Source organism: Pongo pygmaeus, chromosome 19, assembly GCF_028885625.2.
Source record: "Pongo pygmaeus isolate AG05252 chromosome 19, NHGRI_mPonPyg2-v2.0_pri, whole genome shotgun sequence".
Taxonomy (NCBI): Eukaryota; Metazoa; Chordata; class Mammalia; order Primates; family Hominidae; genus Pongo; species Pongo pygmaeus.
Genome location: NC_072392.2, coordinates 25697386 through 25711589, shown reverse-complemented (window position 1 = coordinate 25711589; position 14204 = coordinate 25697386).

Below are 14204 nucleotides of genomic sequence, written 5' to 3'. Positions count from 1 at the left end.
GATGACCCTGGAGAGCTTGACTTCCATAGGTGTCTCAGACAGGCAAGCTACCTTGGTCTCCGTGTTTCACCTCATCAGTGGGTGGATTGCCTAGAATGAGCAGTAGGCCACTGTGACAGGCCTAGTCTTCTGGGACAGGTGGTGTTGCATTTCCTCTGCACTTCCAGTCTCATTCTCGAGAAACATTCTCTCCTCTGCTCCTGGGTGGACTGACTCCCTGAATGTTTTGGCCCCCTCCTGGATCCAGGTGTTCTTTGATTTTCCTTGGCATTGATGGAAAGGTCACTTGTGCCCCCCTTCCACCTGGCACATGCCTGAACACCATCTTGTGTTTCGCCATTGCCCCATATGACTTCAGTGACACATATTCACACTGTCTATTCTGGGATACAGCAGTCCCACATGTGTTGGCATTGGCTCCACTTTGGAGTTGCCCTTGTCTCTGTTTGCATGTGTTCTGGAAAGAGGTATCAGCTTGCAAGGGCCCCAGAGCTTTTACAAGTGGGGCAGGCGACTGCTCTTTCAAAGGAGGAGGGAGGAAGAGGGTTCATGGATCAGTGATTTTTCCACTGACACCATGCCTTGAGGCCCATGCGATCATTCTGTCCTGCAACAAGGCCCTTCCTTTGTCAGCAGATGTGGTGAGCCTAACCTTCTTCACCCGGAGGGGTCCAAAATGGGATCTGAAGAGGGGTCTTGAGACGCCAGCAGGTGCCCTGAAGCTCTCTCTCCACCGGTGGAAGTCAGCTCAAGGAAGTCTTTAAGACAGGACTCCTCAGGGTTTGGCCCTGGGACCCCCGCGGCCCTCTCTCCCCTGCAGCCCCCTACTGGAACCTGCATCCCACCATCGCCGCAGCTGCAGCAGGATTCCCCCTGCCACCGCCAGTCGCCATTGTTTAAAGGGGCCACAGCCTGACTTCCAGGAGTGGAGCGCGAATCGGCCCAGCAAATGCGTATCCACGAGGCTCTAGCTGATTTTCCCGTCACATTGATTTCCATGGTTGACTTAGAATCCAGTCCCTGAGGCTTGGCAAAGCAGGAGTTCTCCGTGGCCCTGCTTCATTGTCGGGGCTCTGAGCCTCCAGCCTGACTCGCAAGGGTTTCAATACCCTTCTCATCCTCAGCTGCCTCTTTGCTAGGATCAAGACGACCACACCCCAGCCAAGGACAAAGGCCTCACAGTTGCTCATTGTCCACCCGCAGGAGGGTGCCCACAGACCTTCAAGAAGATGGTTTCCACTCCTCTCGCACTTTGCCCTCGTTGAGAAATCTAGCCACAGCTAGACACAGGGACAGAGAAGGAAGCCGGCAATGGGATGCGGCAAGCATTTCTGTCACCCAAACGCTAGCCTTCCTGGCCAAGTCACCCATTTGGCACTTGTTCCCGGATGCCCGTGATGGTGGCATTGTGCCGTATCCTGCCTGGGCGCTGGCCTCTGCTCTCTGCTCCTTATTTCTCTGTCTGCCCAGTTTCTTGGAATCCTAGAGGCTTCTTAGTCTGGCTCAACGTCTTCAACAAAGAACACGTCCCAGTCTATCAGGGAGAAATTTCTTTGGGGTCCGTTTCATGATTGCTTCCCTCTCCAAACCTATTTCTGGATGATTGGGCAGGTGTGATGATCCTGGAGCTCTGGGCTGCCATACCTGTCTTGAACAGGAAGCTCCCTTGGTCTCCATGTCGGAATTGAGGGCTGCGTGGTCAGTCCAGGAAGAGCGGGAGGCGACCCCAACGTGGCGGACCTTTGCCTTCTAGGAAAGGCAGTGTTGCCTCCCACCTGTGCTTCCTCTCTCATTCCTAAGGGCCATCCGGTTGCTCTGCTCCTGGGGAAAGTGCCTTCAAGCAGTGAATCTTTTGGCTGCCACTGATGTGAGGGAGCCAAAGGGACTGGGTTTTGCTGGGTTTAGGGGAGGTGGCGTCAGGGGTTCCTACCCGGTGGCGGGGTGTCAGTGTGGTGTCGTTTGTCGAAACCTCTGGGGCCCTCTGGCAGGCATCCCTGAATGTGGCTTGGACTGGGGCACAGGCCCTGCCTCGCATGTTTTCAGGTGTGCTTGGCTTTTCCTCAGCTTTGTGTGGAAGGTCCCAGTGGCCCACGGAGGCACGCCTGGACGTCACTATCTGTCTCGGCATCGCCACATACGGCCTCAGAGACACACGCTCACTCCATCTGCTCTTGGGGGATGTCAGTACCACGTGTGGTCACATTGGCTCCATCTCGGACTCACCTCTGTCTCTCTTTGCACATGTGGCAGAAAGCAGTTTCGGGATGCCAGAGCCCCGGGCCTTGGAGATAAAGGCAGGCCACTGCTCCACCCAGGAAGAAGGGAGGCAGTGGGCTCATGGGTCCGTGCATTTTCAGCCTACAGTATGCCTTGCGGCCCTTGGGATCTTTCTGTGTCCCACCGAGACCCTTCCCGCCTCACTACATTGTAACCCCATTCCTGATCACCCGTTCGGATCCATAATCAGATCCGAAGAGGAGTCTGGAATGCCCAGCCGGCACCCTGAAGCTCCTCCACCACTAGGAACTGAAACAGAAGACCGATCAAGAAGGTCCTGATGACAGGACTCCTATGGGTCCAACCATGGGTCTCCTGCAGGCCCTCTCCTAGTACTCTTCCCACCTGCCATCTCTGACTTCGCCGCCGCCCCAGTCCCCGCAGCCCGTCGTGTCGCCGCCATTTTTTAAAGGGTCCGCAGCCTGACTGTAGGGAGCAAGGAGGGAGTCGGCCTTGCCAGTGCGCATGCGGGAGGCCCGAGCCACGGCTTTGGTAGCAGTGACCGCCACTGTTGCCCAGAAGTGGGTCCCTGAGACTTGGCGATGTAGGAGCCCTGCGTGATAGTGCGTCAGAGTGGGGGCTGAGATCAGTCCTGGCCAGGGTGTTAACAGGATGGTCTCCGGAGACCGGTATTCTCGGAGGGTCAAAAACCAGGAAGAAACCTCAGGAGCAAGAAACCTCAGGCAGATCACAGGGGAGGCAGCGCGAGATCCCAGCCTCAGGCCAGGATTTGCCGAGGGTCGATGAGGCCCCTCTCCCAATCTTCACCTCACCAGCCACCGCCCCAGTCCCCGCAGCCGCCTCTCCACCATCATTTATTTTATTATTTTTTTTTAACAGTCCGAGTCTCGCTCTGTCACCCAGTCTGGAGTGCAGTGGCGGGATCTCAGCTCACTGCAAACTCTGCCACTTGGGTACAAATGATTCTCTTGCCTCCACCTCCCGAGTACCTGGGATTAGAGGATTAATCAGAATCGGGGCTAAGACCAGTCCCGGCCAGGGCATCAGCAGGATGGTCTCTGGAGGCCGGGATTCACGGAGGATCGTCCAAGAGGAAGAAACCGCGGGCAGAGGGCCGAAGAAGCAGCGCGGGATCCCAGCCTCACGCCTGCACAGACGGTGTGCCAGTGAGTCTCTTCAAAAAAGGAGAGGCTTGCTTGTGTGCCCGTGGGCTGCTCTCTCACCGGTGGGTCATAGTTGCGGAGAGCAGAACCCGGAAAATTCAGGGACTGCCTGGGGGTGGGTGTTACCGTGCCACTGCCCTACGTCTTTGTGCGTTTGTGTGTGTGCGTAAGTCTCTCTCTTATTTCTCTCTCTCTCCTTTCTCGCTCTTTCGCTCTGTGTCTGTCTGTGTGCGCATGTGTGTGTGTTGGGACACATGTGCCCTGTGTGCCAGAGGGCAGTATCTTGTACTTCGGCCTTTCTTCTGGTCAGCCTGTCTCTGCGTCTCTGCCTGGGTCCTGTGGCCGGTTGTCAGTCATTTTTCTGGTGGTTCCAGTTTGGGTTTGTGAAGGTCTGGTGAGGTGGGGAGCTGCGTCTATCTCATAAGGATTTAAATTACCTCCCCACCCTGAGAGCCCTCTTTTCTAGGATTAAGGCCTCCACCCACCAGCCAAGGATAAAAGCCTCACCGGAGAGGTCATTGTCTACCTGCAGGAGCTGTGTAGAGCGACCTGAAAAAAGATGGTTCTCATTCCTCTCTCTCTTTCTTCTCGTTGAGAAATCTAGCCACAGGGTAACACAGGTTTTGAGAGGATGGGAACGGGACATGGCAAGGATCTGTGAGTGTGCAGGCTGTGTTTCACATATCATTAAACATAGTCTAGTGAGGGTTCTGCAGATAGCTGGCGTTTAAGTTTGTTTTATTGAATCAAGTAAAAGAAAAAATGCTGAGAAAAAATGACATATCATGACTGCCAGCCCATCTGATTGTTACAAATTTAATAGTACTTTTAATTTATCTTCTCATGTAAAGTTCCTTGGCAGTGATACCTAATTTCCTAAGATAGCCTTGCTTTATTTCCTATGATTAAGATGTCATGCTTATCAGAGTATCTGGAAATTCTTCCCAATGCCCTTGACATATGTGATTAATCACATTCCCAAAATAACATACCAAAACAAACAACAGAAAATTATTTGTTACTTGGTTCCTTCAAATTTGTTTATCTAATTTGTGGTTCCTTCATACACAAAACATTTCTTGTGTGTCTGGCACTCTTCTGGTCACAAATTTCATCTTAAATAACCTAAGTATTGAAATGCTTGTGCCCTTTGATTAATTTTTACTAAATAAATACTTTGATAAAAAGCTACATTGAGGCTGAGTGCAGTGGCTCACACCTCTAATCCCAGCTCTTTGGGTGGCTGAGGCCAGCAGATCACGAGATCAGGAGATCAAGACCATTCTGGCCAAGATGGTGAAACCCCGTCTCTTCAGAAATACAAAGAATTAGCCAGGAGAGACCAGGCACTGGCTCATGCCTGTAACCCCACACTTTGGGAGGCTGAGGTGGGCGGATCACCTAAGGTCAGGGGTTCAAGACCAGTCTGCCCAGCATGGCGAATCTCTGTTTCTACTAAAAATACAAAAAATTAGCCAGGTGTGGTGGCAGGTGCCTGTAATTCCCAGCTACCCAGCAAGCTGAGGCAGGAGAATCACTTGAACCCAGGATGCGAAGGTTGCACTGACCTGAGATCACGCCACTGCACTCCAGCCTGGGTGACAAGAGTGAAACTCTGTCTCAACAAAACAGAAAGAAAGAAAAGAAAAGAAAGAAAGAAAGAAAGAAGGAAAGAAGGAAGGAAGGAAGGAAGGAACGAAAGAAAGAAAGAAAAGAAAGAAAGAAAAAGAAAGAAAGAAAGAAAGAAAGAAAGAAGAAAGAAAGAAAGAAAGAAAGAAAGAAAGAAAGAAAGAAAGAAAGAAAGAAAGAAAGGAAACCTTGTCTAAAAATACAAAAATTAGACCCTGAAGGTCACATCTGAATGAGAAAGACATTGTTTGGCTCAAATTGTCTGACACTAAGGAATAGTGCAGACTGGACAAGTGAGGTGACTCACACCTATAATCCCAGCACTTTGGGAGGCCAAGACAGGTGGATTACCTGAGGTCAGGAGGTCGAGACCAGCCTAGCCAAGATGGCAAAACTCTGTCTCTACTAAGAAGACAAAAATTAGCCAGGCGTGGTGGTGCACATCTGTAATCCCAGCTACTTGGGAGGCTGAGGTGGCAGAATCACTTGAACCTGGAAGGCAGAGGTTGTAGTGAGCTGAGATCATGCCACTGTACTCCAGCCTGGGCGACAGAGCGAGACTCCATCTCAGAAAAAAAAAAAAAAAGAAAAGGTCACTAATGTATCAAATAAAACAGTCATTCATGTATTGCAAATAAATACTCAACCAAGACAAAAAGGCATGTCACATCTTATGGGAAAAGATTGAAATGATGGTGAGAAGAAAACTGTGACCCTTGAATGTAAGACAGAAAAAAATCAGGGCACGATGTTAAGGAATTGGAAATAATTCTCCATATTAAAGGAATACAAGAGACAGAGAGGGGAGAGGGACACGGTAGTCACAGACTGCAGGGGTGTGGGGTAGACGGGAATCAAGGAGGCAGAGAGAGCAGTGGGAATGTACATAAAATCACCCTCCAGAGCTGTGTTGTCTGATAAGGTTGCTGAACAGTTGAAAGATGGCTATTTCAATCTGAGAAATGCTGTAAGTGGAAAACACATTTAAAAAAAATTCTGAATACCCAGTATAAAAGAAAGAATGGGGTGGTGTGGGGGCTCACATTTGTAATCCCAGCATTTTGGAAGGCCCAGGTGGGAGGATTGCTTGAGCCGGGAGTTTGAGACCAGTCTGGGCAACACAGCAAGACCTCATCTCTTCAGAAAAAAAAAAAAAATTAGGCCAAGTGCAATGGCTCACACCTGTAATCCCAGCACTTTGGGAGGCCAAGGTAGGTGGATCACTTGAGCTCTGGAGTTCGAGACCAGCCTGGACAACATGCCAAAACCCTGTCTTAACAGGGTTTTTTGTATTTTAAAAATACAAATTTAGTCAGGCGTGGTGGCACATGTTTGTGGTCACAGCTACTTGGGTGGCTGAGGTGGGAGGATCATTTGAGCCCTGGAGGTTGAAGCTGCAGTGAGCTGACATTGTGCCACTGCACTCCAGCCTGAGTGACAGAGTGAGACCGTGTCTTTAAAAAAACATTAGCTGGGCATGGTGGTGGTCAGGACCAGCCTGACCAACATGGAAGAGCCCCGTTTCTACTAAAAATAGAAGTAGCCAGGTGTGGTGGGCCATGCCTATAATCCCAGCTACTCAGGAGGCTGAGGCAGGATAATCCTTTGAACCCGGGAGGTGGAGGTTGGAGAGAGCTGAGATTGCACCACTGCACTCCAGCCTGGCAACACAGTGAGACTCTGTCTCAAAAAAAAATATATATATATATATATATACACACACACACACACACAATTTTGAAGCAAAGTTTCAAAATCAATCAGTAAGCACCCCCCGAGGTTTATCCTTACATAAAGTGCCCCCTCTGCACATGCAGGATTAAATGAACCTTGAAAATATGCTAAGTGGAAGAAGCTAGTCACGAAATATCACATGTAATTCCATTTAAATAAAATGTCCAAAATACATGAATGCATAGGACAGAAAGTAGTTTAGTGGTGGCCCAGGGTTAGGGGAGTCTGGGGAAATGGAGGGATATGGGGTTTACTTTGGGGTAATGAAAATGATCTAAAATTTATTGTGGTGATGTTTGCACAATTGTGCAAATATACTGAAATCATTGAATTTTACACTTTAAATGGGTGGCTTCTGTGATATGTTAATATTTCTCAATAAAACTTCAAGGAAAAGAGTACTTGTGTGCCTCCAGAGTCCACATTTTTACACTTGATGAAGAAATCAAGATATTGTTTCTTCTTCTTCTTTATGTTTATTTTATTTATTTTATTTTTTGAGACAGAGTCTCCCTCTCTTTCCCAGGCTGGAGTGCAGTAGCACGATTTCAGCTCACTGCAACCTCCCAGCTAATTTTTGTATTTCTAGTAGAGACAGTGTTTCACTGTGTTGGCTAGGCTGGTCTCGAACTTCTCACCTCAAATGAGTCCACCACTTTGGCCTCCCAAAGTGCTGGGATTGCAGGCATGAGCCACTGCACCTGGCTCAAGATTTAGTTTCCATTGTTTTGGATGCCTTAGGACCATTTTATTCAACTTTAATTTCTGATGCATCACCTCAGTGGAAATTTTACATTAGTTCCCAAAGTATTTTACTCTGTTTAAGATTTTATCAGCTGGGTACACTGGCTCACACCTCTAACTGCAACACTTTGGGAGGCCAAGGTGGGAGGATCAGTTGAGCCCAGGAATTCAAGACCAGTCTCTGCAACATAGTGAGACGCCTATCTCTACAAAAAAAAAAAAAGTTGTTTAATTAGGTGGGTGTATTGTTGCGTGCCTGTGGTCTCAGCCAGTAGGTAGGCTGAGGTGGGAGGATCACTTGAGCCCAGGAGGTCGAGGCTGCAGTGGCCGTGATTATACCACTGCATTCCAGAAAAAATATTTTTAATTATATTTTTTTAAGAAAACAAAATATACGCTTAGTGACTTGATACAAATGAATGACTTTTGTAATCTACAGAAACCAAAAAATAACAATAATATAAACCCACAGCCATTCTTCTTATGTGAGTCTCTGGTGTCTCTGAGTTGTAAGAATTGTGAATTATGATTAATAACAAATATGCATGACGAGGACTCAATAAGGGATAGGCATTGATAAATTGCAAACCACACTTACTGAACTAAGCTCTTTAACGTTGTACAAGAAAAAGAAAAGGCATTGAAAAACTGCATTGGCTACCAAAATGCTAAAGTTCACCTAAGTCCATTAATCAGCACACACACACACACACACACACAATGGATGTGTAAAATGGTCAACACAGTCTCCCGTGAATGTATCCTCTTATTAATAGGTCTGTGAGGATAAGAGATGAGGTTCTATAGATCCTGGAATCAGGGATGGGGAAATTGTGGGGTCCCTGGGGTGAGAGATGAGGGTCTGTAGATTAGTGATGGGTGGTCTTTTGGATAGTGATGAGGTCCATGGAATCAATTCTTGTGGATATATAGGGTCAGTGATGAGGGAATCTGGTGTCAGTGATGGGATGTGTGTGGAATCAATCTGTGAAGGCCAGATTTGTAGTGTCATCTCTCAGGCTGATGCATCCTGATCTGTGTGTCAGTGGTGGAAATTCTATGGGGTCAGAGTGTGACAGTCAGGTCCCTGCCACTGGGTGTTCTGGGTCCAGTCAAGTGGACAGATTCCCTTACCTGATCCTGGCTGGAGAGGTCCTTCTCACGCACTCCTCATGTGAAAGGTGGGTTGTCGGCGGTTTTTGTTTTTGTTTTGTTTTGTTTTGTGATAGGGCTGGGTGGGTTGGCTTTTTCTTTAGGGTTTGGTTTTGCCTCTTAGAGACCACAGACACATGCAGCTTTTAGGAAGACATTTTTGTCTGGGCGATCTCTAGGTCCTTTGGGCCAAGCCATCTAATGGGAACGAAGCTGACCATTTCCTCAGAGCAGTTCAGATCTAGACGGTCGCTTAAAGGTGTCCACAAGGGGGCCTGCAAGTGGATTGTGGCTTTGAGTGGCAAGTGAGGGGAAAGAAACAACTAAGAAAGACACACGAGCTGTCCTCAGGCTGCATCTGGCGTAGCTGGAAAAACAGCCCCCCTAACCCATCAGGCGCCAATAGGATGTGCCTCTGGGCTGTGTGAGGCTGCGGAGGCGGGACTTCCAGACCCAGAAAGTCTGGGCACAGAAGCATATTACTGCCAGACACTGAGGCGTTGCCGTGGGAACCAAGGGCCTTTTGAGTCAGATCAGAGCCTTTCTCAGACAATTCTTTGGGTAACTGGAGAGCTACTGTCCAGCGCACGCCCCTGTGAATGCTTAGTGTGCCCTCTCGGGCAGAGTCTTCTTTGGTCTGAGAGCCACTTGTTTCTTAAATCCCTGCGCTGATCTTGCCGTCTGCTCCTACGTAGCCCAGGCATTTGCTGCATGCTGATCCTTTCTTTCCTGACAGGCGGGCCGCCTCTCCAGCTTCTGGGAGGACAGTTCAAATTATGGAGGAGGGAGAGGTGCAGGGCAGCAGTGCGGAGGGGAGTACGGAGGAGTTGGGGGAGCAGGGGCTCATTATTCTTTGTAGCTCAGATTCCCAAGCCTGTTACTTTGAGAATCTCTGTCTTCCTTGCAACGTTTCAATCTGAGGCTCTTGGGGAGAGGGCAGAGTTGGAGCCGCGTGGAAGAATGGTGGGGAGAGGAGTGGGTGGAGGGAATGTGGAGAATGTGTCAGGCGGTGTCTTTATTCCTGGCACCTTACTTTGCCTACTAGAGTTTCCCAGTCTGTTCGAGACGCACTCTCTAGACCCTGAGGGTGCCTGAGGAGGCCTGAGGAGGCTTGTTAGTTGCCAGTGTGTGCTCCCCTGGACTCGATTGGAATTGGTCCCACAAACTTTTTTTTGAGGGAGTCTCACACTGTCACCCAGGCTGGAGTGCAATGGGGTGATCTCGGCTCACTGCAACATCTGCCTCCTGGGTTCAAGCGATTCTCCTGCCTCAGCCTCCCTAGTAGCTGGGACTTCAGGTGTCCGCCACAACACCTGACTAATTTTTTTCTACTTTTAGCAGGGACAGGGTTTCACAATGTTGGTCAGGCTGGTCTCAAACTCCTGACTTCAGGTGACCCACTGGCCTTGGCCTCGCAAAGTGCTGGGATTACAGGTGGGAACCATCACGCCCCACCAATCCCACAAATTTAGACATTATGAGACATTGGAGCCATCACGCCCCACCAATTACACATATTTAGGCATTATGATATATTGCTACTTTTAGATCACTTGGTTTTTATATTGTGTTTTTTCCCCTCCATTTGTTTGTTTGTTTGTTTACTTATTTATTGAGACAGAGTCTCACTGTGCCAGCCAGCCTGGAGTGCAGTGCGCGATCTAGGCTCACTGCAACCTCCACCTCACAGGTTCAAGCAATTCTCCTGCCTCAGACTTCCGAGTAGCTGGGATTACAGGTGCATGCCATCACCCCCGGCTAATTTTTGTATTTACAGTAGAGACAGGGTTTCACCATGTTGGCCAAGGTGGTCTCAAACTTCTGACCGCAAGTGATCCACCTGCCTCGGCCTCCCAAAGTGCTGGGATTATACGCATAAGCCACCGGGCACCGGCATCCCCTCTTTTTCATTCAGGGATTTTAATTGTTTTATTTGCTCCGTCGGTTATGTATGATTGCCTTGACAATTTCAGCTTGAATTAAAATTACATATTTTTGCCTGTGTTTATTAATATTTAAACATATTAAAATAATACATGTTCATAATGAAAATGAAACATTACAAATAAATGCACAGGAAAGGCAGTATTCCCCCTCCAGTTCCACTCTTGAAATAACCAGATAACAAGATGATGAACATCTTTCCATGATGTTCTCCAAGATTCATATAATGATTTGCGATCATCCAATGGCATATATGGGCCAGGTGCGGTGGCTCACACATGTAATCCCAGCACTTTGGGAGACTGAGCCGGGTGGATCATTTGAGGTCAGGAGTTCAAGACTAGGCTGTCCAACATGGTGAAAACCCATCGCTAAAAAAAACACAAAAATTATTTGGGCGTGGTGGCGGGCGCCTGTATTCCCAGCTACTTGGGAGGCAGAGGCACGAGAATCACTTGAACCTGGGAGATGAAGGTTACAGGGAGCCAATATCGCATTACTTAACTGCCACCTTGGTGAGAGAGTGAGATTCCATCTCAATAAATAAATAAATAAAGATAAAGAAAGAAAGATGAAAGAAACAAAGAAAAAAGAAAGAAAGAGAGAGAGAAAGAGTCAGAGAAGGAAGCAAGGAAGCAAGCAAGCAAGCAAGCAAGCAAGAAAGAAAGAAAGAAAGAAAAAGAAAAATAGAAAGAAAGAGAAGTTGTGTGCTCAGGTTGCTAAGATCGATGGTAAGAACAAATCCTTTAATGGTGAAAGTGTAAGAAGGAAAAAGAAATTTCTGTTAGTCTTGTTTGTTGCACCCCAAGCTCTAAAAAGTACAGCCATGTGTGTGATAAGTGCTTAGTTAAGATGAAAAAGGCATTAAATTTGTGCGTGGAAATCGTAAACAGAAATGCGCTCTGATTGACGGCAATTGGGTCCATGTGATCCAAGGTTCAGGCATCCACTGCGGGTCTTAGAACGTGTCTCCTGCAGATAAGGGAGGGCTACTATGTAACATTTCTTTCTTTTTTTCTTTAATTATAAAGCATTCTCCTTTTTTATATAACAATTTGCCATTGATATCACTTTAGGTATAAAGGTATTAGGATGTCTTTATAGTAGATAAAAAGCTAACTCATTATTTGTAAGAGTTAAAGTATCTTCAGCTTGACTCAGTTTTATGAATCCTTCTAATCAATCACTGAAGTTTTGGGACCCCAAAACACAACGTTGTTTCTTCTTTAATTGAATTTTCCATGTTATGTAAGAAACCTATGTGCATAACTGAAAATCCCACACTAAGAAAGAGCTTTCCATGCAGTCTACTCCCCCACCGTTTCTCCAATGCTCCCAAGTCTACTTTCTGAATAATCAAATGTTTAAATTTTCTAAACTATTTATAATCTATATATCTGAGTGCTTATCTCTGTTATATAATAGGTAGATCCTCTTCCTTCTGTTTTTTATTTTTATTTTTTCTGAGACAGAGTCTTGCTATGTCACCCAGGCTGGAGTGCAGTGGCGTGATCTCAGCTCACTGCAAGATTCGCCTCCCAGGTTGACTCCCTTCTGCTGCCTCAGCCTCCCCAGCAGCTGGGACTACAGGTGCCTGCCGCCACACCTGGCTAATTTTTTTGTATTTTTAGTAGAGACGGGGTTTCACTGTTTTAGCCAGGATGGTCTCGATCTCCTGACCTCGTGATCTGCCTGCCTCAGCCTCCCAAAGTGCTGGGATTACAGGTGTGAGCCACCATGCCTGGCCCCTCCTTCTTAATATATCAACTTGATATATTACCTGATGGCTTCCTGTTCTGATAGCTGATGACTTGGCTGACACTCACCCCTTACCACAGTGCCTGAACCACTTTTCTTATGTGGTGCTCTCACTATTTTCTTTTTTTTTTTTTTCTTTTTTTTCTTTTTGAGACAGAGTCTTGCTCTGTCACCCAGGCTAGAGTGCAGTGGTGCAATCTTGGCTCACTGCAACCTCTGCCTCCCAGGTTCAAGTGATTCTCCTGCCTCAGCCTCATGAGTAGCTGGGATTACAGGCATGAGCCACCCAGCCTGGCTAATTTTTGTATTTTTAGTAGAAGCGGAGTTTCACCATCTTGGCCAGTCTGGTCTCGAACTCCTGATCTCGTGATCCACACACTTCAGCCTCCCAAAGTGTTGGGATTACAGGCGTGAGCCACCGACCCGGCCACTCTCACTATTTTCAATGGCTCTGTTGGTTACCATTCACAACATTCAACAAATAGACATACCTCATTTATTTATTTATTTTTAATTTTTCTATTTTTATGTTTAAGGGGTACATGTGCAGGCTTGTTACATGGGTAAATTGCATGTCACTGGTGTTTGGTGTACAAATGAGATCATCACCCAGGTAGTGACCACAGTACCCAATAATTTTTTGACCCATAGCCTCATGCCACCCTCCCCACTCAAGCAGGCCCCAGTGTCTGTTGATCCCATCTATGTGTCCATGTGTACTCAATGTTTAGCTCCCACTTATAAGTGAGACCATGGGGTATTTGGTTACCTGATGCTGCATTAATTCGTTTAGGATAATGGCCTCCAGCTGCATCCACGTTGCTTCAAAGGACATGGTTTCTTTTTCTATGGCTATGTTGTGTTCCATGGTATATAATTACCACATTTTCGTTATCCAGTCCACTGCTAATGGGAATCATATATGCAACTTCAAACTATACTACTAGGCTACAGTAACCAAAATAGCATACTAGTGGTACAAAAACAGACACATAGACCAATGGAATAGGTTAGAGAACCCAGAAATAAAGTCACACACCTACAACCATCTGATCTTTGACAAAGTCAACAAAAGTGAGCAATGGGGAAATGACTCCCTATTCAATAAATGATTCCGGGATAACTGGCTACCCACATGCAGAAGACTGAGTCTGGGCCCCCTAACCAGACACCATATACAAAAATTAACTCCAAATGGATTAAAGATTTAAATATAAGACCTCAAACTATAAAAATCCTGGAAGACAATAGTCTAGGAAATAGTCTTCTCAACATCGACCTTGGCAAGGAATTTTTGGCTAAGAGTCCAAAAAAGCAATCACAGCAAAAACAAAAATAGAAAAGTGGTACTTAATTAAACCAAAAGCTGGAGGCCAGGTGGGGCAGATCACAAAGTCAGGAGTCTGAGACCAGCCTGACCAACATGGTGAAATGCTGTCTCTAATAAAAATACAAAAATTAGGTGGTGGTGGTGCACACCTGTAATCCCAGCTATTCAGGAGGCTGAGGCAAGAGAATCCATTGAACCCATAAGGCAGAGGTTGCAGTGAGCTGAGATCACACCGCTGCACTCCAGCCTGGGTGACAGAGCGAGACTCTGCCTCAAAAAAAAAAAAAAAATTAAAGTAAAATAAAAGCGTAAACACAACAAGACAAACTATCAACAGAGCAAAACTACAGAATGGGAGAAGATACTCTCAAACGATGTATCCAACAAAGGCCTAATAATATTCAGAATCTATAAACAACTTAAACAAATGGAACTTAAACAGAACCCTTACTCTGTAGCAAGTTCTGTATGCATAAGCCTCTCTTTGTTCTTATTTTGGTGGCCTCTGTTTA